Source organism: Callospermophilus lateralis, chromosome 6 (assembly GCF_048772815.1).
Source record: "Callospermophilus lateralis isolate mCalLat2 chromosome 6, mCalLat2.hap1, whole genome shotgun sequence".
NCBI classification, from domain to species: Eukaryota; Metazoa; Chordata; class Mammalia; order Rodentia; family Sciuridae; genus Callospermophilus; species Callospermophilus lateralis.
Genome location: NC_135310.1, coordinates 151,761,981 through 151,785,239, shown reverse-complemented (window position 1 = coordinate 151,785,239; position 23,259 = coordinate 151,761,981). Strand labels below are relative to the sequence as shown.

Genomic DNA, 23,259 nt, shown 5'->3' with positions numbered 1-23,259 from the left:
CCGAATGATTAAAGATTTTCCAACATATCATTTATAGTTGAATTATCAATGTGTCTAATCTGTTGAGATGTTTTAGAAAAATGACTAAGCCCCAAGGTAAAAGGTATAAAGACTTATTCTATGATGGCTATTGTTGAACAGACTTGTTTTGACCCACAAAACCACTGCAGCTGTAGTAAATGATTAAGCTTGGGGCCAGTTTGTTGAAAGTAATATTAGACAATCATGTGATAAAATGTATTATCATGGTTATCATGGTGTTTATTCAATTCATGAGCCACCACTCATGGACATTATTTTAAGATTTGAAATCCTCATAAATTTCTCCTTTTCCTCTTTTTCTTTTGGTTGACTAGCATCTTCTTACATAATGTTAAGGGATAGAAAAAATCAAGTTAATATTAAAAGACAGGCAGGGACACACATTATGTAAAATGTCAGTTTTACTTGCATTTTAGAGCTGAATCATTCTTTTTTTAGTATGAAGATATTCACAAAAGAGACCAGCAGTTTACAAAAGGTTAGGTAGTATTGCATGTTACTTAATAGAATAATTCAATTTAGGCTGAAATATCTTGTTTATATGCACATCCCTAATTATGTACAACATTTAATAGTGCATCAGATCCACCCACATACTAATTTCAGCTCTCAAATTTGAGCAAACCCTAAATTAAGGATTACATCATATCTAGATTCTTAGTTTTAATGTCATTTAAAAATCATTTGCTTTTTTGCTGTGCACAAATGGTTTTGATATTCTCTTTTAACTACAGCTAGTACATGTGGTAACATGTGCCAAGTAAGAGCTGCACACTCCTAATCCCAGTTGCTTGGAGGCTGAGGCAGGAGGACCACTTGAACCCAGAAGTTCAAGACCAACCTGGGCAATGTGGCAAGACCCTGTCTAAAACAACAACAACAACAACAACAATAATTTCTTCTTGAGTGTTTTGCTAATATTTCAAAAGCATGAGTAAGCTAATAGCCAGAAATTGTACTTCCAAAGTATTTGTAGAGGGAAAAAAAAGGTTTAAAAATTCATTTAAACATTGTTATAATTTCTTATTTTTTGAATGTTGCCTTTGTTTTTTCTTCTTAGGTTTCAGGAAAACAACAGATGTTACTTCCTCCATTTGCTTTCTTTGACTTTTATTTAGAAGGCCTTTTCTAAGTTGGGAAACTTTTGGGGACCAAATCACAAAACTAAAAACCCTGAAAGTTAGTAATACAGATGAGTATTATTCACCAACTTTTGGACCCACTTCTGTACTTCATTGTGGTTGATTGAGTATATTCAACCTTTCACTTCTACTTAAGGCAGATATTTACAGTATTATTAAAATCAGTTGTTTTGTACTGCTGATAGTAGGAAAGTTTTCTCTGTTCCTCAAATATCACATTCCTTTGAACTGTTTAGTGACAATCACTTGAATATTAGACCATAGAAAGAGGAGAAAAGGATCTTATTTTTCTTCTGCATTTTTTATTGGGACATTATAGTTGTACATAATGATAGGATTTATTGTTACATATTTGTACATGCCCACTCTATAACTTTATAATTTGGTCAATATCACTCCCCACCACTTCCCTCCCTACCACTCATTGATCCCTTTCCTCTCAACTGATCTCCCTTGGATTTACATGAGATCCTGCCCCCACTTCTTTTTTTTCTAGGAGAGTAAAATCTTAAAAGTCCTAATTTTGTTTCCACTGGGGAAGGAATCCTATCATTGTAAGCATAAATGAAGAAGTTTTTCATAGCCCTAAAGACATTGGAAATTGGCCATGAGTAGACATGTCTTTCATTCAGGGATTATTAATCATTTTCCCACTTCAATTTTTAAAATAGATTGTAATTTCATGTATAAACTTTAAAAATTTCCTTAACATTTTCAAAGTAGAAGTCTAGAAATATTATGCCACTGGAAGGTGCAGAGGTAAGGAGATCTAGGACTGGGTATTATTCTTACTCTGTACCTTTGCTCTTTTTGCCTTCACATAGATACCTTGCCAAATTAACTATCATTCTCCATTTTCTCTGTATGACATACCAACTGGGACCTGCAGTGGGCTGAGTGCTTGTGCCTGGCAGGCTACTGGCCTGTACTCCCGGATACTCATCTCTACTAATTCATTTGAATGCTAACCCAGTGTGAGTGGTGTTGGCTAACAGAGTTATTCATGCTAGTTGTTATTGTAATATGCAGTTTAATTGAATATTATATAAAACAATGAAACTTCAGTGCTATGAAGAACTATAATAAAATGAAGTTGGCTGCTTTGGAAAACTTAATAGGTAAACAGTTCTTTAATTTGTTTCAAAAGGTATAGCCAAGAATTAGAAAATATTTGAGGGAAAATAATTTTAAAAATCTCAAAAGACACTGCACACAGATTGTGTGATATATCCTAAATTTCTGCTCTGTTTTAACAAATACCAAAATTTTCATCCAAGTGGATGGCTTATGCAAGAATTTCCAATCTATAGACCTATGCTCACAGAATTAGTGAATAAAACTAGGGTTATATTTTAAGTTAAAGTGTTTGTATATGTTTTTAATGGATTCCAGTATTAGCTGATTTTTGAAAAGTTAAATGGCCGGGCTGGGCTGTAGCTCAGTGGTCAAGCACTTGCCTCACATGTGTGAAGTACTGGGTTTGATCCTCAGCACCACATAAAAATAAATAAAGATACTGTGTGTTCATCTACAACTAAATAAATATTTTTAAAAAATGTTAAATGGCCAAGAGGGGACCAGTTGTATCACATAAGAAGAGTCATTGTGATCTGATACTCAGTATAAAATTACCTGAACATGTCAGAAATGTGACTAACAGAGTGCACACATGAAAGAGTTAGGAGGTCACCATCACAATGAACACGATCATGAGAGCATTGGGGAGAGGCAGCGAAGGCCAGCCCATTACTATATAATCATGTGTAAGGTTTGGCTCTGGAAAACAAAACCTTTGGATAAACAGGACCAGCAGGGTTTAAGAAATAGGACGAAGACCTAATGACAAGGAAACCCAGAGAAAAGAAAGTTTTAAAAAAAGAGAAGTAGAAATCACTAATAGAAGTTTCTCAAAGAAATTGAGCAGAATGGGGAGATCCCACTGTATTTGACAATGAATAGGTAATTGGTGATGGGAAAGGGCTGTTTGTAAAGGGAGCATCCAGATTATATTGCTGAAGGGAAAATTAAGAGATAAAGAGGATATGAACTAACTGTTCTTTGGTGAATGGAAAGAAATGAAAATGTAATCTGAGATAGACCAGGCTCAAGGTCAAGGGAGAAGGTGAAATTGAAGATGTTAAAGGAATTGATCAAGATCTTAAAGAAGATGGAAAGAAATGGTATCCAATTAAGTCATATGGAGAGGATCCAGAGATATTCGTTTCCCTGAGAGAGGAAAAGATAGTTGATAAAATAGGTAAAAGTTGACTTGGAGGATTGAAGTAAATTTGGAGAGAATCCATTTAAGGAAAGATAGTTTGAATTTTCAGGTCTAGGCTCAAAACTAGAAATAAAAAACAATATGCCTTAGTTACATAGAGTTGGAAGATGAGAAGAGCATAAATGATGGTCCTCCAGGGCACAGTAGTCATGGATGCCAATAAGAGCATCATTGACATGATGGGCCATGAACAGAAGAGGCCTGACCAGACCACCAGAACACTTTCAGTGTCAAGGTAGAAGAGGAATTTCAACAAGGAATTCCTGAACTTGTGGCCCAACAAAGAATTTCAGTTTGAGGTCTTATAGTTGGAACAATTCCCAGTGATGATAATGACTAAATTTGTGTAAATAGAAGTCATCCAGTTGAAGAGGTCATCCAGACCAGAGTTTTTCTATTAAGAGTGTCACTTGGGCTGGGATGTAGCTCAGTGGCAAAGCGTCTGCCTTGCATTCGTAAAGTCCTGGGTTCGATCCCCAGTTCCAAAAAAGAACCCACCAAAAAAAAGAAAAAAAGATAAAAAAGAGAGTCTCACTTGTTTGGATGATCATTTAATGCAGATTGTACATGTTACCAGTGTGGCAGCCCTTATCAACATTACAAATCTAGTTGTTGGTGATAATAGATGGTAAACTTGGGTAGAGTTTGTTGGGTCAGTTTAGGAGTTAGCTTAACATGTAAGGCAAAACTATTTGGCTGCCATTTGGTAATATTTAAGTGATAGAAACACAGATTGGATGACATAACTGTCCTCTGTCCTCAAGGAGCTAAATAATGTGGCATCTTATAGGATAGAAAAGCAAATATACAATTGATTATAATCTAGGGATAATAGAAATAAGCACATGAAGGTGGAAGTAATCAACTAAAGAGAAGCAAGGACACTTGATCTGAATGATGTGTACTCACAAGCTGCAAAGGATAATAAGGACATTCAAGAAAGAGGAAAGAGCAATTGCATAGATGCAGAGATGTTTCTTTTTATTTCAAGAATTCAAGTGAAATTTTAGTTTGCTGAAGGAACTACAAATAATTTTTCATGGCTGAAACATATGGTGTGTGGGGTGAAGTGGTGAGGGATGAAGTTGGACATGTAGGCAGAGGACAAATGATGCACAGCCTTTGGACCAGTGGTATCTAGACAGGTGTGAGCATGCAAAACAACCGAAGTAGGCAAGAAAACTAGAATCTAGGAGTATTGTGGGGATTTGGGGGGTGGGGGTTATTTTTGTGTTTTGTGGTCCTGGGAATTGAACCCAGGGTCTCACACAAACTAGACAAGTCTTCTACCACTGAGCTACATCCCCAGCTCTTTTTATTTTGAGACAGGATCTCACTAAGTTGTTCAGGCTGGCCTTGAGCTTGAGTCTTCCTTGCTTCAACCTCCTGAGTTGCTGGAAGTAGTGATGAACCACCACCTCTGGTTCAACTAACCTCTTTTATTTTAGACCTGTTTTTTCTTTAATTTATCTTCTATCTGATCCTAGAAAACTCACCCTAATATGCCAATCTGATATTGTTACCCTGAAACCCTTTGGGTTTTCCCACTTCTTGTTCACAGTTGTAACCATTACTAAGTTCCTTTGATCATGTATCCCTAGATATGCATATTCACATATCATAAATGAATTCCTATATTAATTGATTACATAGATTGTGTATATTATTAATATTATACACAAAATTGACAAAGGATGATGTAAAAAAAAAAACCTCTCTCCTTCCTGGTTGCTACACCCTTCTCTCCACCACACTCTGCCATGATGTTCTGCCTCACCTCAAACAAGAGCAATGGAGCTAGCCAATCATGAACGAAACCTTTGAAACCCATGATCCCTGCCCCGTGTACACCTTGTCAAGTTGCCTGCCAGTTACCACTGGGGAGCCTTAGATAGGATCTCTTCGTCCTGATACTTGCCACGGACCTACCTCTCACTCTGAGGCTAAATACCCTTAACTGCCCATGCCCCACCTGACAGCAAGGGCTTCAGATCACCTTCCCCTAATATTTCCTTCTCTCAGCCAGAAGCAGCCAGAATGAGTCAATGCCCAGTTACCCTAAAAAAAAAATTTAAGGACCCAAGTCCAGGGGAGGAATGGTAGGTAGTTAGCTCTGGGCAGGTGGGGGTGACGGGAAGGACAATGAAGGGTGGTAACTTAACAGGGAGGACATCACATGTACATCAAATAGAGTCCATAGGTCACAGGACAGGACCCTTATCAAAAGAGACATCTAAAAAATGGGAACTCATATGCCAAAACTCTCCCAGTCACAGTTCATTATAACCTCTGAAAGGAACTATCCTTTCAAGATTGTCTCACATACCCCATGTGACCAGGTCCTCATGACCCTCACAAAATATACTGAGAACCATACAAAGGGTAATTAAGGCAGTGGGGAGATGGGAAACTAAGGCAAGACCCAAGGAACCCAAAACTCTTAAAACCCGGGACTCTGAAGAGCCACACTCGTTTCCTTGGTGTGGGTCCCTGCAGTGCTATACTGTACCTTATCCTCACTTTTCTAATAAACTCCTGGTTGTTGCTAAATTAATTAATTAAATGTACAAAAGTTAAAAACCAGGGCTAGGACTGCAGGTTATTGGTACATTGCTTGCTTGGCATACACGAGGTTCTAGGTTGGACTCTACCACCATGCCAAGGGAAAACTAGAAAACAAACTAGGGAGAAGTTTATAATGGATACTCAGGGATGACTGAATTGAATCAAATATTATATAGTTGCACAAATGATGCTTTAAAAGCATTTTAAATAATTAGGCATTTATTAATACTGAACATAAAATGCAACCTATTTAGTTAAAATTTCATAGTGTTTCTGGATCTCAGGATTATGGCTTCCCAAGTAGAATATGATTCTGTGAAACGCCAAAGGAAATCCATAATAATTTCAAGTGAGTCTATACAGTATATACTATGTTCTATGCTTATGTTTTGATTTCTGTGCTATTAAAAAAAAAAAGAGAGAGAAGGAGAAGAATTACCTTTAAAACAAGAAAGAAACAGAAGTTCTAGCCAGACATGGTTGTGTATACCTGTTATCTCAGAAATCCCAGATGCTCAGAAACTGAGGCAGAAGCGTCACTTAAACCTACCCATGACCATCCTGGGTGACAAGCAAGAACCAGTATCATTCATAAATAAATAAGTAGGTAGATAGGTAGATAAAGATTAGTTGAAAGCTATTTAAAAGATTTTAATGAAGGCCATGGTAGAATGGGAAGAAAGATGCCGATTTGGTAGATTGTTTCTTTTTATTGATGAGCTAATATTTCATCAAATGACTATACCACATTTTGTTTATCCCTGCACCAGTTGATGGACATTTGGATTATTTCCAGGGTTAGGCTTTTGTGACTAATGCTGCTATACATATTTCTGTGCAAGATTTGTGTAGATTTGTATTTTCATTTCTTCTGAGTGTATGGATGAGAATTTCTGGACTGTATGATTATTTAGCTTAAGAAATGGTGAAGCTCTTTTCCAGAGTGTACCATTTTGTATTCCCATCAGTGCACAATGTGTATGAGGGTTGTAGTTTCTTCTTAATCCTAACAGCTCTACTTATTGGCAGTCAATTGTCCATTCTTAATTTTTGTGTTTGTGTGAGGTGAGACTCTAAGTTCATTTGTTTACATATTGACATACAGCTGTTTTAGAACCATTTTTTAAAAGATTAAAAAAAAAGAGTCTCACTTGTTTGGATGATCATTTAATGCAGATTGTACATGTTTAGTAGACTACCTTTTGCCTCATTGAATTGTTTTGGCACCTTTATAGAAAAACCAATGAACATAAATATAAGAGTTTGTTTCTGGGTTCTCCATTTTGCTCCTTACTGCCAATACCACATTACCTTCATTTCTGTAGCATTGTAATAAGTTTTGGAAATTAGGAAGTCAAAGTCCTCCAACTCTGTTATTTTTCAAAACCATTTTGATTATTTTAGGTCCTTGCATTTCCTTCTAAATTTGGGATCACGTCGACAAGTTGTTTTAAATTACAAAAAAAAAAAAAAAAAAAAAAACAAATTAGGGCTAGGTATAATGCTCAGTTGGTAGAGTGCTTGCCTCACATGCACAGGGCCCTGGGTTCAATCCCCAGCCATAAATCATCATCATCATCATCATCATCGTCATTGTCATCATCTATTCTAATTAGTTGCACATGACAGTAGAATGCATTTTGACACACCATACATAAACGGAGTATAACTTCTCATTCTTCTGGTTGCATATGCTGAATGGAGGAATTTAGCGGAGGGGGTGGGGCTGGAGTGGGGGGCGGTGGGGTGCTCAAGTGTATTTTATATGAAAAGGGAGAAGAGACTGTAGAGGGAGAGGTGTAAGATAAAGTGAGAGTGCTGATTGATGGAGTTGTGATTCAGAAGGAACCAGAGTGGGTGGGATTTATAGCATATTGTTTTTAAAATAAGAAAAGACTTGATAAGTGTTTTAACTATTGGAATTGTAATGATTTAAGATACTTATTAAAAATACATAGCTCATTCCAAGCCACTGGTTAGTGTTGCTGAATTTGAACCTTTAGGCCAAAGCTACACTAAATATGAGATGGGGGAAACTTGGAGATGCTCTTGTATCATAAAATGAACCATATTCTTAATTTTTATGTTATTACTTTCAGAGAGCAAGATTTCTTCTGTCTTGTGGTGGGTTACTAACACATCTTTGTGCCTAGATGACAGATTTGGGAGGATTTAGTGTATTCTCAGCATCCTCCCCCTGCAATTTTGAGCAGCATTTGGTATGGTCCTAGATCGGTGTATATATCTTTGTACACCAGAACCCCTGAGAGCTTGCATTTTGCTTTTATAGAGGCAGTAGATTCTGATGTATGTCTGCTTAAGCAATCAGCAAAAAACTACAGTTTCTTTGGAAAAACCTGCTTCTGCTCCAGCCTCACTTCCTTTGTTCTACATCCCTGAAGATGCAGATGAGGGAAGCTGCCTGGTAACTGGAGGTTTCACCTGACCAGCATTGCTTCTGTTTACTTGCTCAGTTCTCACATCCATGTCATCTCCGGGACTCACCGAAAATAGTCAGAGGAATCCCTGTAGGTGGAACTTTATTTCATATTTTTCCTTAGCTGCTTTTCTTTAAAGGTGTTACCTCCATACTTGGGGACATTGCTGTAATTTGCATGGCATACAGATGATATATTATTAAAAAGAAGAAATTAAATTTCAACCTGATTTGAACGTAAAAGAAGAAAATCATTAGTTTCTATATATTACTAGTAAGTAATAATTACTGAATTAAAATCTCAAACAAGTAAAAAATGTTGCATGGAATTTGGAACTTTTGCATTTATAACATATATCTTCTCATCCATCAGGTGAAATTAACCAAGCAAGCATTTTTATGAAGCAGCATTATATTAAAAGATAAATATAAAATGCCAGGAAAATAATGCACAGCTGTTAGAATAATGAGTCCATTTCTTCTGGTGCAGCTCCATAAAACTAATTCAGCATCCCCTGCTGGTGGTATGTTAATTTTCCAAGAAGTTAATAGTTAAATATGTGAGCTATGACCAGTGACAGAAAAGTTAACCTTCATTCCATGCTACTCTATGGGTTTATCTAAAATGGCTGATTATCAAAGTGGGTTTTTAAAATGTCATAATGCTTCATATGGGTTAAAATGTATACATTTTTTATAATTTTAAAAAACCTAAGTGTATTCTTTATCACCTCTAGTTAGAGGGCATGGTTTTAATGATATGTGTATTTGGCATTTTCATATTTACATATGCAAGGATATTAAAGTTAAGGAATTTGCTGTAATTATATTTTAAACAATCATTATAAATTTTTGTTGTTGTTGAGCAATATATTATTCTATCCATTGAGTAACTGAGGAAGAATTTCTAATAGCTACTACTTATTAGAAATATTAGAAATAATAGTTCTTAGGCCTTTAAGGGGGCATATGTTATGACCTATTGTATGTACTTTACCCTGACAGGTAGAAGCCTGCTTGTTGTTAAGTGGAGAAAATGAAAGAAGTGCATGTTGTCACTAAGTTTTTAGTCCATCATGGTTACTCTGTTTTTGAGATTACAAATTAGGACAAGGTACATCGAAGTCGAAGATAGATTTAAGAGACTTTAAGTTTCTTCTTTTTTTTTTCCCTCTATCATGTCCATTCTTTGTATAGCCTTAGATCTTCAAGCTATTTAAGCCTAGACTCTCTCTTTTTTTTTTTTTTGGTGTTAAGAATCAAACCCAGGGTCTCCCACATGCAAGGCATGTGCTCCACCACTGGCCTCCATCCCAGCTCTGTGCTTAAGACATGTTAACTGAAATAAAATGATAGGTCAGGAATTCATTATGAAATTGGAGTCTTAATGGAATGCAGTTGCAGCAGGAGTTATTCCACATTCTTGTTCATTATTTAATGTTAATCAGGAAAAAAAAACTAATGGGAATGGAGGTAGTGAAAACCTTAGTCTTTATTTTTTAAGTACTGTTAGGGGATGTATAGCAAATCATAGGTTTTCTCTCAGTCATATTAACATGGTGGTTCTAAGAGTAAAAATTTCATTATAGGTATAATTTGGTGTTAAATTTTAATATTTTAAATTATTCATCTAAGAAATTACTCCCTGAAAGTCATGATTTGTTGGTAAATATGGCAAGATTTTTAAATGTCTGCTCCTTCTCTTTTTGTCACATGTTATTATATACATGTATTTGTCTTTAAAAAGCTGTTTTGTATTTATGTAACAATGCTTAAAGAAAGTATCTGTGCTGGTTTATATTTATGTAAAAGTGTTTAAAGAAAGTATCTATGTTGTATGGTACAGAAATATCTATATCCTGTTCTAATTTTGGTTTTGAGACAGTTTATTTTTTAGACCTAGTTGATTTATTTTAATACCCTATCATAAGATGTCATACTGTGGCATGGCCTGAAATTCTCCAAGATGATATTTTGTATAGAAGAATTGGCACTCTGACAGCTTGCTTAGGCTAACTACATAAAAATAGAGTCTGAGATTCTGGTGGTGAAGCTTAAGTGTTACTTTCCTGTGGTTTCTTAGAAAGATTATATACCACTGTTGTATGATTGATAATTATAGCAATAGAGTATTTTAGGAGTAGATCAAGACAATTTTTGTTGTATATCATAAATGTTTGCTATCATGAATAAATATAGCAATTCTGTTTCATTACTTTTTTGCTGAAATATGGTATAAACTTGACAGCAAAAATTATACCTTTTACAGAGCTGAATTCCAGTACCACAAAAAGGAGAATTCTGTGAAAATTTTACCTGTCAGGCTCAAAAAGAGGTTTTAGCTACTGAATTCATGATTTACTGAGCTTTTTCACTTGGAGGTTTGTGCTGCACAGGAACCTGTGGGGTCCTACAGCTCTGGGCATTCAACTCCTGTGGGTAGCAGATGGAGTTTGTACCTTCTCAGAAAACTTGTGGTTGCCATGGGTATTATCTAGACAAGGGAGAAGTGAAGTGACCAACTGAACTGAGAAACTTGCTCCTATTTAAATATTAATCTGTCTTTCCCTGCACAGGTTTTCTCATGCTGTAAATACAGTTTGTGAAATGTGGCTGATTTCGTCATATTTGAGGAATCAGTGTTTACCCTGTGATAGGGGAAATAGCTAAGGAAACACACAAGACTGGACTATTCATTTTTCTGTTTTTCTTCAGGATTATTTGTTTATGAATTTATTGAAGAGTGCTAGAGAGAGAACCACACTAGGTACCCCAGCCCCAAGAATCGTTTAAATTATTTGTATAAGACAACAAAGAAGTTAGCATAGAATACTTACTAATATTCCATTCACTTTCAAGACTCTAATTGCAGTTATATATATGAAATAAATATAGTTATAAATAAGATGGAAATGAACAGTCAAAAACAGGATATGAAGATGATTAATCAGTTCTAGTTAGGTTTAATTGGAAAGTTAAAATATTTGTATATTCAATGATTCAGTAATTTCAAGGATGTGATAAAAAATAATATTTGGGCTGGAGATACAGCTCAGTGGTTCTCTGAGTTCCGTCCCTAGCACCAGCAAAAAGCAACATGGAAATATATCAGCTTAGAATCAAAATTTGTTCTTTCTTTCATTTAGTAAAATTAATGTGGGGTTGGGGATGTGGCTCGGTGGTTAAGAATGATACCAAATCCTGATACCAAAAAGAAAGGGCAGGGGGGAGAAGCTGGGGGTGGTGGCTCACACCTATAATCCCATTGGCTCAGGAGGCTGAGGCAGGAGGATTGCAAGTTAAAAGCCAGCCCCAGCAATTTAGTGAAGCTCTAAGCAACTTAGCAAGCTCCTGTCTTAAAATAAAATATAAAATGGTCTGGGGTGTAGCTCAGTAGTTAAGCGCACCCGAGGTTAAATACCTAGTACCACAAAAAAAAAAAAAAAAAAATTAATGTGACATAGAATATCAGAACTACTATTAGAGGTATGTGAGTATATACTGTTATTTTTATTACATTCATAATACATTAGGAGCTGAGAGTACATATTATTGGTAGAGTATGTACTTAGCATACAAGATGCTATAGGTTCAATCCCCAGCACCAAAATAAAATTATAATAGAGAAAAGAAGGAAAACTATTACTTATCATTTAAAATTTACTACCTATATAGATGGGCGCAGTGGTGCATGGCTGTGATTCTCAGCTAGTCTGGAAGCTGAGGCAGGAGGATCCCAAGTTGAAGGCCAGCCAGGATAACTTAGCAAGACTCTGACCCAATTAGAAGGGGCCAGTATGGAGCTCAGTGTTAGAACACTTGCCAGGCATATGTGAGACTCTGAATTCAGACCCTAGTACCTGCCCCCCAAATGTTAATAACTAGTAGCTTATTGGGATTTCATCTTTTACTTTTTTTTTTTTTGTCTTAAAATAATTCTTTATCTGGTACATATACCTTTATTAATAAAATTTCCTTTATAGATGCAAGTTTCCTTTACAAAAGGCAAATTTTTGAGATATACTCTGATGTCTGTGAGATTTCATCTTTTACTGCATTTAAAAAAAACAAAACAAAACATTTTCCCTTAGTTGTTGATAGATCTTTATCTTATTTATTTGTAGTGCTGAAAATCGAACCCAGTGCCTCACACATGCAGGGCAAGTGTGCTACCGCTGAGCCCCAGCCCCTTTTACTCCATTTTATTTTTTGTTTTTTTTGTTTTGTTTTGTTTTTGTTTTTAATATTTATTTTTTAGTTTTCGGCAGACACACTTGTTTGTATGTGGTGCTGAGGATCGAACCCAGGCCGCACGCATGCCAGGCAAGCGCGCTACCGCTTGAGCCACATCCCCAGCCCCCTTTTACTCCATTTTAACTACTTACTTGTCTCCACACATTCCTCTTCTTTTATTAGACTAGCTACTTTAAAGATATGAACAAAAACCCAGTGTTTTTTTTTTTTTTTTTTTTTTTTTTAAGTCTGATTTATGTGCCATAACTTCTAAAGTATTCTTCTACACTTGGAATCTAGAATGAGACTTAACAAAGGACTGCAAGAAAGTCTTTCAAGGCCTCCAGGGCTACCCCCTACTCTGTGCCCGAGTATGACATGAAATATTTGACTATTTCTCAAATAGTCTTCTCTAGTTCAGATAGGGATTTTTGAGTGGCAATTTAAAATGAATCTCAGACTGTGTCCATTTTTTCTGTTCTAGCATCATATCTTAGAAAAATTGTTAAATCCTGGACTCAAGCCTGTTGTGCTGTGTGAACTCGATCTCTGAGCATATCTGAAGGGTATCCATCTGCAGTTTATTTTTTTTTAAATGATTTTTAAAGCAGTGCATCCCAATTTTAGAAAATTAAGAAAATATGTAGAGTTCCCAAGAAAAAATCAAACTATTAGTCAGAAATAATTTCAAACTTTTTGAAGTTTATGTACATGCATAATACACATGTATGAATATATCATCCAAAGTTGTAATAGAATATAAAGGATTTTGTTCCTTGTTTGGGAACATTATGAAAGGAGTACCATCCTACATCAACAAATTTTTGAAAAATATCAGTTCCCCATAATTGGAAATTTTAGATAGGTGCTGGTTTATGCTAATTATAATTTGTGCTGTAATAAACATCTCTGCCTACATATCTTCTTATGGTCACAGTATTCAAGGGGCTAGAGGTATGTTGTATAGTCTCCTTGTGTGTTGACCAACCTTCTAGAAACATGCAAGTTCACACTTTTCAGTAGTAGTGCGTTGCATGTGACTATTTTGTGTACCCTCATCTGAGAATTTACTTCTTGTCCTTACTAAAACAATAAAATTTGATTATTGTTTGGGTTTGGTGGTGAGGTGAGAGGTGATTTAATAATCTTCCGTTGTTGTAAACTACTTATGCTCCCGGCCACTTTCAGTTGTGGATTTAGGTACTTGCAGATCTGAATGAAGTTGTTGCCTAGGAAAGCTGTTGGCATATTTATTGGGAATGTCTTTCTTCAGCTAGTTATTTGGCTTTTTTTCTCCTTCCTTTCTTCTTTCTTTCTTTCTTTTTTCTTTTTTTTTTTTTTTTTTGCTTTTTTATACACATAAAAATTTAGTATTTTTGTTTTTGGATGAATATCTTAAAAATTGCTTTTATGTATAGAAATTTTTTTCCAATATTAAGAGATAAATATTAGCTTATGATTTCTAACAGTCTTTATTCTAGTTAATTTCTACTTGTTATTTAATTCTAGTTAACCTAGAATTTACTTTGTTGTATAGCATGAAATGAATACTCAGACTTTTTGCTCTCTAGGGTAATTAATTTTTCTAGTACTATGGAATAACCTGTGCCATTGTCTTGTTATGTTGTTGACACAGTCTGATAATTTAAAGTCGGACCTGCTTGCATGGGGCCTGCACCTGAACAGCAAAATGTAGCCAGAGAGAGACAGCCCTTCCTAAGGCCCTCTCTTAAGGTTGTCCTCACCTCACCAGAGTTGGCTACCCTACAGTGTTTCCTTGTCCACCCTTTTCTCAAACTTCCCTCCCTGCTCCTCAGTCCTCATTGATTTCCTCTTATTTTACTGAGCACAAAGTGCTGTCTCCAAAAGCAGGAGGCAGAGGCATCAGGAAGCTTACCAAAGAGAATAGAGCTGCCAAAAGTTTTTCCTGTCCTGAAAACTTTAAGGATGTATTATTTTCTGGGCTTATTTTGAACCAGCCATTTTTTGAGAAGTGTTTTTCTCACCACCCTACATAATAAAGTTCAAAAGGAAATATATGGCCACCTGAAAGCTATTTTACACTAGGTCCAGCAACCTTAGTAGCACTTTCTCCTTCTTGGCCCCGGAAGGAGGGTACTTTTTTGTGTGACATTTTTGCTTGCTAGTTCTATTTGTGCCTTTGTGAGGTCAAATACTAAAATGCCAGCTGTAATTGGAAATATTCCTGTAGAATTAAAGAAATGTTCTATAGTCACTTGCCTTACAGGGATTTGGGAGAATAGTGGCAGCATCTCAGGGGATGAATGAGTTATTTGGTTTTCTTTTTTACTCATGAGTTATTATACCAGGGCAATTTCTGCTCAGGAAGTGATGAGCCACCTGATAAAAGAAAGTCTGAAATAATTAGTGAAGAATTAAGAAACAAAGCCAGAAATTAGGGTCAAAGAGGTGGAATGCCTGATAATTTCTCCAGTCCACATAGGAGCTGGAACAGAACACCTAAAAAAATGGTTCCGATTCTTTACTTAAGGGAAAGTACATCAAAGCAGAGATAGGGTTTTAGTGGGTGAAGTCTTGCTTCACGGCAGTCAACAGGTTGTTTGTATCTTAGCAAGCTAGACCCATCTCTGAGAGGCTGGGTGGCTATGTAGCTCCAGCAGGTCACCCCAACTCCAGTGCAATGCTGAACCTCACAGAGCAAGGTAGGATATCACATGTATTGGAAAGTCTCAAACCTGCAGGAGTGCCCCTGGGAGTTCCCAGATACCAGACTTTCCTACCCAGTGGTGGCCACGCTGATTTGTTTCATGCACAGTTCACAGATGGCTTCTGGCAATGAGTTTCTCTGATCACTCTTCTTAGATTGCTTTGTCTCAGCACAAATAATTACTTTCAGAGGATTTTGTATCATTGTACTGTAAAGAACAGATGTTTTATCTTCTCAGACTTGTGAGAAGCAGGTTTATATTACTGTATATTTTTTGTTTTAAAAAAATTCACACTGGAATAAAAGTAAAAAAAGGGGGGGTGCCCTTCACTGACTTCACAATACCATATATCTTTACATGGCTTATTTGGATTGTGAGGTTAGGATAAAGAGAAAACATGACTGTTTTCTGGAATAAGACATCTGGAGCAGCATGACAAGGGTATATGCTTTGTATTCAGAACATATAGAAGAAGAAAATTATGTTTATGTATGTAAAAACAAATTCCTTTCAATTCTCTAGTCAAACCTGTGATCTCATGATGGAAAGCATTCATTCTGCAATCAGAATCCTCTCTCTCTAATTTTAGGGTTGTATTAATTTTAGGGTTGTTAGGAAACTTGTGACACTCCATTTTAATTGAGAGAAATATTAGAGACTTTTACAACTGGCCAATAAGTAAACTTTTTTCCTTGTCTGAGTAATTCTGAAGAGAATTACTCTTCCTTTGCATGGTCAGATACGTCTTCACCCACCTCCTCCTCCTCCACAGAATTTTTGGGGCATTGGGTTGGAACAGCTTGCTGAGGGCTGCGTTCTGAGTCCTGGAGGAGGTTTGTTTCTGTGTGCATTGGAGATCGTGACTGTAGATTCACACTGATAACTTTTGGTGACAACAGTATGTTCATGCTAGACTGAAATCAGTGTATACAAGACATCCAGAGTTCTGTGGATGATATATTGAGTCTTCACCTTTATGTCTCAGAACTTCCTCAAAGACACCAGAATCCTAGACCAGAAGTCCAACCCTGGGATTTCCAACAAATTGGGTCTGTCTACTCATCTCAAAAAAGAAAGGTTATAATGAGAAGCAGGAAGGAACTTTATATCCATAGAGTCATCCAGGGAAGACAGCCCTTCCAGCCCTGTCTTCAGGGTACTGACTTGAGCTCCCAGGTTATATAGACAAGAGGACCAGAAGCATGCATAGTTGAGCAGTCTTGGTCAGACTGCAGGTCAGCTGATGGTTACCTCAGGCTTAGTCAGGCGGGGCCTTGTCAGAGGCACTGAGGAAGCTGCTGTTGCCTACTGTTAGCTCATCACAAGATGTCTCACCTGTTCCTGTAATCCAGGGTGACTGACTTGGAGCAAAGAAGGCACATGTGCAAAATAGGAGCAGAGACACCGACGTTTTTTACATTTGCAGGTTCAGTGAAGAGTCAGTGTTTTGCAAAAATAGCTATTATTTTAATATATCATTATGTGAATGTATCATCCATATAATTTTGGATGCCTTGTTTGGATGCCAGTATTTTTAGAAAAAGCAGCCTCCAAGTCCTTGTTATAGGAGCTTGCTGTCTGCCCTCTGAAGGTCTGATAATTGTGTCTGGTGAAATAAACTGTCAGTGAACAGATGAAGAGGAGAAGAGGTATACAGAGGAACATTCCTCATCCAGATAAGGGAACTTCAGAGAAGGCCCTTCCTGTGCTTCAAGAGAGGGTGGGGCAGGAGAAGGTCAGGGAGATCTTGGTTCTAAGGCTGCTCCTTCATTTAAAAGCATGCAGCCCCAAAGACAGCTACCTCCTAAGATCGACTCTCTGCCATGCCCCCTACTGAGCCTCAGTTACTTTCTTTTCTGTCAAGGAGAGCCAGCTTTACCCAGATGAATCCTTTGTGTTCTGAAATCCAGTGATTCATTTAGTAGAAACCTGTGTGCATTGTTTGCCTTCCACTCTCCCAACCATAGGTAGAGAAATAAGGGAGTGCTGCTGGTGTCTGCCTCTGCAGCAGCATCGCCACACCTGGCACAAAGCTGCAGTCAGTACTGGTGCCGTTAGGGAGTGCACAAGTCATCCATTTATGTAATATGTCTGTTCCTTCCTTGTGGTGTCACTGGAAGAGGTCTGTGGAGTTCCTGGAGAGGACGAATGGGGTTCTTGACAAACATTGCAGAGGTGAACTTTAGGACATATCAGTTAGAGGCAAAGATAGAGATTTACTTAAGAAAGCAGAGACACATTTCAGATAGAATGTGCACCCTCTTGAGGATGAGAAGTCATGAGCAGAGGTCTTGGTGGTAATAGTTGGAGCTAGTGCTGGAGTGGGGTCAGGCAGAGCTTCCTGCAGGTTTTCTAACCTTGCACAGTGCTCTCCTGTCATACTGTTTTTTTGCAGGCAGGGCCAAGGGCAAGCACTGGGCTGCTCATGAGTTGCTTATTTTGTATTCCAAGGGTTGGTGAGCATTTCCTGCTTTCCAGTGGTTTATGGGTGCTTTTCTTTTGAGATTCAGTATATCTTTCCTTATCCCCAAATTATTATTTCAATAGCTTTTTGTTTATCTTGATGCATAGAATCCACTCAGATTTGTGTGTCTATTCAGATTCCAGAGACTTGGGAATCTCCAGAGACAAGACACTTTTTGATACCTTTGAAATACTTAATCATCTGGGTTTATTGTCTCAATGTTAAAGAATTTTAACAATAGGTATAAAAACTCCCCTTTGTTTTTTCAAGTAGTGTTGAGAAATGTGAGCTGCCACTTGAAGAAGAAGAAAATGTAGAATGACTGTGTGTTTTTTCATTTGGAATGTTCCAGGTGCCTCTTGCCAGACATGGTAATCCCAGAGACTCAGGAAGCTGAGGCAGAAAAATCACAAGTTTGAGGCCAGACTCAGCAACTTAGCAAGACCCATAAGTAACTTAGTGAGACCCTGTCTCAAATAAAAAATTTAAAAAGCGCTGGGGATGCGGCTCAGTGGTTAAGTGCCCTTGACTGAGTTCAATCCCCAAAACCAAAAACAAAGAATGTTTTCAGCGACTCCTTACAGTAGTTTATATAAGCTTATAGTGACAGCTAGCCCCAGGAATGATAATGACTTTGCTAAATCACTTTCTTAAGTTTAAAATGGCCTTTTTTTTAGTTTTCTCCTAGTATTTATCATTTATCACATATTTCTATATGGTGATATTACTGAAAGCTCAGTCCTTGTCTCTTATGCCAATCCAATAATGATAACATGGTTTTGAGAAAAAGGAAAAAGCAGTTTTATTGCTTTACTAGCAAAGGAGAAATATAGGGACTCTTATCCCAGAGGCAGTGATTCTGCCCATCAGGGGGAACAGGATTTTTTGTTCATTCTAAGAGTTGAATCAAAGGCTACATTCCACTTGTAATTCAGTTGTTAACTTGGGAGATAGTCATTTCTGGGATCTTCTGGTGCCATCCCCAAGTCTGAATTACTTGTTCCTGTGGTGGGTGTGTGCTCAACACAGGCAACTCTGCCTAGGATGGGGAAGAAAGGTAACCCTGTTTCTCCTGAGATTAGAAAGGAGGAGAAATTAGGAAAAGGGAGAGAGGAAGAGAAAGAACCATGTCTGTTTTTAAAATAAGTTGCAGTGGCAGCGTAGCAAGGGCTATATTCAAAGCACGAAGGGGACCACTGCTACAGTGAAAAAGGTGGAAAAGAACTGTCCACTTGGTAGTGAGTTAATGTTGATATTATAATTTTCCTAATTTTGATACTGGTGACCAGACTACAGAATACTTTGGAAAACAGTATAAGTGAAAACAGTAACTTTTTTGGCTAACTTAGCTCCTCTTTAGAGGGTATACAAACAAGGCTTGGTCCTTAATCTACATAGTTGAGGCCAACTCGGGTACATGTGTGTAACAGGTGAAGAAGAGCATGGAAAACTGGGCCCGATGGTCCCTGCCTGTGATTTCTGCAACCCACAGGGCTGAGGCTGAGGCAGGAGGATTGCAAGTTGGAGGCCAGCCTCAGCAAATTAGGGACACCCTGGGGTGGGGGCACCTAGGGATATAGCTCAGTAATAGAGTTCCCCTGGATTTAATCCCTAGTACCAAAAAAAAAAAAAAAAAAAAAAAATAGCATGGAATCTGGTGATAGACCCAGCCTGATTCCCTCTTCAAATTGGGAGCCATCTCGCCACAAAGACATGAAAAGCTAATTTTGGCTTTACTATAAATTACTGCAAATTCTGAACTTGCTTGGAATGCCTGCCCATGCCTTGAACTCACCCATGCCTCTTTCTCTCTGACCAGATAGTAGCCCACTCTAAAACTTTAGTCATGCCTCATAAATCTTGGCCTTCCCTGGCCAGATAACGACCCTCTCTGAGGCTATAATGACCTTCATAAATTCTGATGTTGGGGCCAGCAAAAATGTAAACTAGCCTTTGTGTTATGCTCTCAGAGTTTTGTTATCTGTAACCACCCGCCCCCCCCCACCTTTGTATAACCTTCTGGGCTATGAAGCTGGGCTGCAAGAAAGCTGCAGTGCTGTCTTGTTCCCACAGTTTTTGTTGGGAGAGGCAGCCCAGCAGGTTGAAACAATAAGCTTGCTTTAATTTGATTTTAATTGGAGTCAGTGGTCTTTTCTTGCATTCTGGTCTAACAATTTGGAGGCCCCAGCGAGATATAACTGCCAGACCAGATCACAAGACCAGACTGCTAGAAATTCTAAAGCCGGACCTTCGTTTCAGGGCTCTGGGCTGGAGAGCCACTCTAGGGGGTGCGCACCTTGAGATGTTCCAAGGCCTCAGAGTGAGCCTTCAGTCCTCGGAGTACTGCAGTGAACTGCCGCCCTAAAACTATTAGCAAGCATCTGGTGGAGGAGGCCTCTATGGGTAAGTGGCGCCTTTATAACATCTGGTATTCGGTTAAAGGAGATCTCTTCTGAAGACAGAGATGTGGCCTGGCGAGGCTCACATATACTCCTGTCCGGGAAAGTATTGAGATATCAAGATATCTTTCTGTCCTCTGTACTGTTCTGTAGGGAATTCCTCTGAAAGGGTAGAAAAATGCCGACGGGCACATATGCGCTCCTACCTTGGAGCTTTAGCGAACTGATGGATCTATAGAAAGGACTCAGCAGCAGTACCTGATATTTATGAAGAAGTGATGAGGTAAGAGCTACTGCTACTGTAGAGACAAGGCACAAGGGTTAAGTGACTTGTTTTCCTTTATTTGGTTTCTCCATCTCATAAGATGTAAAGACACAGGAAGAACAGAAAAAAATCAAGTCTAATTCTCCACCCCCAGATTACAGACCCTGGTTTCCTGTATATAAAGAACATGGAGGGGACAGTCTGCTACAACCATTGAAAAATTGAAAAAAGGGCTTTAGCAGTTAAGCACACAGGCTGGGTTTGAATGGGCTTCCTCATTTACAGCTGTATGTTCTTGGGCAAGTAATAGTCTCTGAGTCTATTTACTCTTCTGTAAAACAGAAATAGTAGTAGTACCTACCATGGGTAAATTTTCCTCTGGAAAAAGGAAAAGAAAGGTAGTGGTGTATCATAAAAATTAAAAGATCAGTAGAGTAGAGGAAAAGGGCCAGAGGAGGGGGAGGGGAGGAAAGGGGGAAATATTAGGGAATGATATTGGCCACATTATATTGTTACATTGTATACATGAATATGTAACAATGAATCCCACCATTGTATATAATGCACCAATAAAAAATTTAAAATAAGGACTTTCCCTCTGAAGGTTTGGTAATTCAGTCTGCTGAAACAGACAATAGGTTAGTAGGGAAAGGCAATAAACACATTAATGTGCCCATGTGCATAGGAGGCACACAAAATATGAGACTCAAAAAAAAAGAGTTCCAGGCTTACATAACCTCTTAACAGGGGAGAGGAGTGAAGGATGTAGACCATTCCAGATGGGTAGGGAAAATGAATGAACCAAGAACTGACAGTGTCTTGGGGCAGAGTTTGTTTAGGCTTACTTTCAGCGTCTTCCTCTGATATTCATTTACTCTTCCTTGATTAATGAAATTTCAGTAAGAGGAGCATGTGCCACTGTGCTCCTCCTGAGTGGATCTGATTGTTAGACAATGAAGGAATTCCTTTTGGGGAACTTTTTCCTGCTTCCAGTGCTCTCAGTCTGAGTCCAGGGGACATATTCTAGATCATCATTTTGAGTCCCAGCACTACCTCCCATGACTTTTGAGAATAAATTTAAAAAAACAGTGCCAGCTATATAATAAATGAGAACACATTTGAAGATCTTTGTAATTATGAATTCATGCTGCTAATTATGCACTGTTATTAATGGGAACCCTAACTCCATTTTTTTGATTAACTATGGGTTTTTTTCTTCAATGGAAACTACAATAAAGCTCTATAAGTAAAAGTAATTGTTCATGTGCAAATATTAATTGGCTAGTGTTATCATAAATACTTTCAGAACTCAAAACATGCTTTCAGAAGCAGTTTATTAATATTTATATACACAGATTTATTATTAATACATCTGTGTATATAAATAAGATTAGGATAATTTGGAGGAAAATGTCTTGAAATTACATATGAAAAATCTCAAAGTAATCAGAGTTTTAGTGTGAACTACTCATTTTGAGAATTTATTCTCTCATTCTTCAAATGTTTATTTTGTGGCTTCTGCATCTCACACAGGATTTATTTTGTGGATTCTGGATCTCACACAAGAAAGATGCATAAGACCAACCCTCTACACCCCAAGGAGTTTACACTGCAGCCAGGAGACAGTCATAAACTGCAGTACTGAGAGCTCGCTCTGGGGCTCCTGTGGACTGCTACAGGGTTGTAGTAGAGGCCTCCCAGAGGTGGCCCTAACTGAAGGTCACTGGGCATCCTTGCTGTCACATGTCACCATCCTCCAAAATTCTATGTATCTGACTTGTGAATTTACAAGTATCTTGAAGAAAAAAAAAAAAAAAAAAAAAAACTCACATGGCCTTTGGAACCCAGAGCAATGGTTTTAATGAAACTAAGAGAAAAGGAGGGTGAATTCTTCCTGGATCAGTGATTCACAGTCTCAAAAGAGGTTAACATGATGGTTAATGTGACAGGTCATATGTTTCTTCAGTCTTTTAATTAAGAATGACAGTTCTTAGAATAAATTTTAACTGTGAGTAGCTGAAATCTTACATTGATCAAGTAGGCCATTAAAAGGATAATGCTCTATCCCCTTTTTGTTACAGAAGTTTTCAAATTTGTAAAAATATCGCTGAAGTTGTATTATGGACCTCTTTGTGCCCATCACCCCTGTGTTCCACAGCCTGCACATGGCCAGTCTAGTGGCCTCTATGCCCCTGTCTGTGCCCTCTCTTGCTCGATGTTTTAAAGCACATTTCATATCATAGCATTTCCTCTAGGAAGTGAGATCATTTGTAACATAACCATAGTACTGTTGCTATTCCTAAAATGATGTAACAATAATTATTATAATTCCTTAATACCATTAGGATAGGAAGATATTGTAAAGTTAAGTTTGTCAGATTAATGATTGAAAGAAATGTTAAACTGTATATTTCTGTAAAGCCTAGTTTACTAATTTCTAATTTATTAGGAGTGTGGTTTTGAATTACTCTTTATGTTACATAATATTCAGTTAAACTGCCTTAGTTCACGTTCATATATTATTATTTATTATGAACTTTCATCCCCTTTAAGTGAAAATTTACAGAAAGCTCTATTATTGGCTTGTTTTTAAGCACTCCCAGAAGGAGCAGAATGATAACTTTAGAAGGCTAAGTGTTTGTTCTGTCAACAGAATTGTTAAGTCTCATGCATCCGCTGGAAGAGGAAGGAATTTCGCTTTTCATCTGATAGTGAGCTTCCTGGCTGGGAAGGTGGAGATT

The 23,259-nt window shown here is 37.6% G+C and overlaps 1 protein-coding gene across 3 annotated transcripts in view; it reads left to right on the top strand.

The window, feature by feature from the left end:
* The window catches only part of Dtnbp1 (dystrobrevin binding protein 1), a 122,930-nt gene that overhangs the window by 69,179 nt on the left and 30,492 nt on the right, over positions 1–23,259 (top strand). The window lies entirely within an intron of this gene.